General features: G+C 39.2%; 1 pseudogene; it reads left to right on the top strand.

Annotated features, from left to right (window-relative positions):
• The first annotated feature begins 621 nt into the window (after positions 1-621).
• LOC142844882 (small ribosomal subunit protein uS15-like) lies at positions 622-1,113 on the top strand (annotated as a pseudogene).
• The last annotated feature ends 2,659 nt before the right edge of the window (positions 1,114-3,772 follow it).

Raw genomic sequence — 3,772 nt, 5'->3', positions numbered from 1 at the left:
GACAGAGACAGAGACCCAAATTGGAGCACAGGACTGAAATCTCAAGGTCCAAATCAGGAGCAGAAGGAGAGAGAGCACGAGCATGGAACTCAGGACCGCGAGGGGTGCACCCACACACTGAAACAATGGGGATGTTCTATTGGGAACTCACCAAGGCCAGCTGGCCTGGGTCTGGAAAAGCCTGGGATAAAACCGGACTCTCTGAACATAGCGGACAATGAGGACTACTGAGAACTCAAGAACAATGGCAATGGGTTTCTGATCCTACTGCACGCACTGGCTTTGTGGGAGCCTAGGCAGGTTGGATGCTCAACTTACTAGACCTGGATGGAGGTAGGGGTTCCTTGGACTTCCCACAGGACAGGGAACCCTGATTGCTTTTCGGACTGGGGGGAGACTTAATTGGGGGAGGGGGAGGGAAATGGGAGGCGGCGGCGGGGAAGAGACAGAAATCTTTAATAAATAAATAAATTTAAAAAAATAAAAAAAAAAGATTAGATAGCTATACTTATAGTTTATCAGACACAGAAAGCAAGTTATGATAGAAAATAAAGCTGCATATCTTGGCTTCCTGAGGAGTTTCCTCCCTCGTTCTCTCTTTGCTGTCAGACCTCCGCCATCATGGGTCGCGTGCATGCTCCTGGGAAGGGCCTGTCCCAGTGGGTGCTGCCCTACCTCCATAGTGTCCCCACGTGGCTAAAGCTGACCTCTGACGACGTGAAGGAACAGATTTACAAACTGGCCAAGAAAGGTCCCCCCCCCCCCCAGATAGGTGTGATCCTGAGGGACTCACACGGTGTGGCCCAGGTCCGTTTTGTGACTGGTAATAAAATCTTGAGAATCCTTAAATCCAAAGGCCTTGCCCCTGATCTCCCTGAGGATCTCTACCAGTTGATTAAGAAGGTAGTCCCCTCCGAAAGCATCTTGAGAGGAACAGAAAGGATAAGGATGCTAAATTCCGCCTGATTCTGATAGAGAGCAGAATTCACCGGCTGGCTCGTTACTATAAGACCAAGCGGGTCCTCCCACCCAACTGGAAATATGAGTCATCCCCAGCCTCTGCTTTAGTGGCATAAATTCCCTTGTGTACAAGAGCAATAAAATCACTTTTAATAAAAAAAAATGTAAATTAGGTATAAGACTTTGGACTCACCAAAGTAGGATAGATATAAAACATTTTCTCTGAATTTGTCAAATGTAAATTGATTAGACATTATTGATGTATTTATTGCCTGTATATATTACATATAGTCATTGTTTTTATTGTATATAGTTCTCTTTTATTAGTTATAGCCTTCTTTTTCATTTTATACAAAAAGAGGAATGTAGTGGTATTTCTGTTATATTTTATTAAAGACTGCCTGAAGATATGAGAGTAAAACACTCCCACTGGTCAGCCTTACAGACCAGGTAATGGGGACACACACCTTTAATCCAGTAGCCACACTAGTTGCCATAGAAACCGGGTGGTGCATACCTTTAAGCACAGTGGTGCACGCCTTTAATTCCAGCCCTAGAAAGGATTATAAAATGGGAGGAAACAGCTCTCAACATCTTTCCAATGTTTTATAGGAAGTGTCCTGTAAACCATATGTGTGTGTACATATATTCAATATATGTATTCAATATATATATATATTCAAGGACACAAACAATAAGAGGGGAGTGAGGTAGGACTCAGCTAATGGGGTATAATTTCCCTTGGTGCTGGCAACATCTAAGGAGGCATAGAGTGTGTTACATAGTTATAAGAGGTTTTGATGGGGCAGAAAACCTGGAGGGGGGGATATTACAAATCACGTTTCTGGGCTTATTAATAATATAACATATATTTATATATAATAAAATGATATAAATTATTTTCAAAAAAAAAAAGAAGTATGTAGATATATCTCAGTTTGATTTAACTTTCCTAGGCTGTGAACATCCCTGAGTTTAGTGATCACAAATTCCACATGGAAGGATGTTCTTCAAAAAGCAAATATTTAGGCCAGGCAGTGGTGGTGCACACCTTTAATTCCAGCAGAGGCAGGAGGAAGAGGCAGGTGGTTCTCCGTGAGTTCAAGACCAACCTGGTTTAAAAGAGCTAGTTCCAGGACAGGCTTGGACAGGCTCCAAAGCTACTGAAACCCAGTCTCGAAAAACAAAAATGAAAAATAAGCAAATAAGTAAATAAAAGAAGAAAGAGAAACAAATATTTGACTTTAAGTAACATGCAGGGTGAAAATAAACCTTAAACAGACAATTAAAAACAGCATCAGTTTAATGACAGATTTAGATAAATTTGCTTTTGATAGTGACACCATTAAAATTTTACTGCAATTTGGAAATGTCCCTCTCTTCGGTTGACTTTTCATATTATCTAAAAAAGGTTAACATCTCATTTAAAGTGCTGATTTTTAAATTTAAGAATTAAATGTAGATAACTCAAACAATAAACCAGTAGACTGTACATAGAATGACCAACAGTATAACTTTTATATTTTCCTAGAACAGGAAAGCTTAGTCATTGTGTTGCAGGGGATGGCGGGCCCATCATTATTATTAAAACACTGCTACCAAAGAAGTATAGAAAAAAATGGGTGAAGAAATTTTAATTGAATTGTAAAATTCTAGACTTTTGCGAAAACGTATGCATTATAATATCAATATGTACATTACTGACACACAAGCAATGATAAATGCATAAACAAATTCTATCCAATATTGTTTGACTTTAATAAATATATAATTATTTTTAGTTTCATTTAAAAAGTGTGTTTAATGGAGTCCCAATTTTAGAGAAAAGAAAAGAATATACTCCATAAATAATGTCTAAATCTTTTAGAAATAAACGATCAATTAAATGGAAATGGGAATCGACTTGAATGTATCCTGTACAATAGAAGATAAATTCAATAAATTCAATATAGTGCACAATGGTCATGTTTCCTCTGACATTACAAAAAAAAATCTCCAAAAATTTAACATAGATTACTTGTCTTATTTACCATGCCCTTTGCCTTACAGAAGTGTTTTAATTTAGGAGATCCCATTTATTGATTGCTGCTTTCTGTGTCTGTGCAACTGGTGTTATATTTAGGAAGTTGTCTCCTGTGCCAATAATTTCAAGGTTAATTTCCACCTCCTTTTCTATCAGACTCAATGTAACTGGATTTATGTTGAGGTCTTTAGTGCACCTGGAGTTGTGTTTATGCATGAATCTATTTGCAGTCTTCTACATGTAGATATCCAGTCTTTTTGAAGATGCTTGCTTTTTTCCATTGTACCACTTTGACTTTTTTGTCAAAAATCAAGATTTCATAGGTGAGTGGATTAACTTCAGGGGCTTAGATTCAAATTCATTGGTCCATGTCTCTGATTTTGCTGTGTACAGAATTTATTTATTTATTTATTTATTTATTTTTCTGTCCGTTGCTTAACATTTTTTTATTTATTTATTTTTTCATTGAGAAAAGAAAGAAAAAAAAGTTTCCACCTCCTCCCAGCCTCCCATTTCCCTCCCCCTCCTCCTACCCTTCTCCCCCTCCTCCCACCCTTCTCCCCCTCCTCCCACTCCTCTCCCCCTCCCTCTCCAGTCCAAAGAGCAGTCAGGGTTCTCTGCCCTGTGGTAAGTCCTAGGTCCTCTCCCCTCCGTCCATATCTAGGAAGGTGAACATCCAAACTGGCTAGGCTCCCACAAAGCCAGCACATTGCGTAGGATCAAATCCCCGTGCCATTGTCCTTGGCTTCTCATCGGCCCTCATTGTTCGCTATGTTCAGAGAGTCCAGT

The sequence above is a fragment of the Microtus pennsylvanicus genome, chromosome 2 (assembly GCF_037038515.1).
Source record: "Microtus pennsylvanicus isolate mMicPen1 chromosome 2, mMicPen1.hap1, whole genome shotgun sequence".
Classification (NCBI taxonomy): Eukaryota; Metazoa; Chordata; class Mammalia; order Rodentia; family Cricetidae; genus Microtus; species Microtus pennsylvanicus.
The sequence above is the reverse complement of the archived record's forward strand: the minus strand, read 5'-3'. Positions and strand labels throughout refer to the sequence as shown.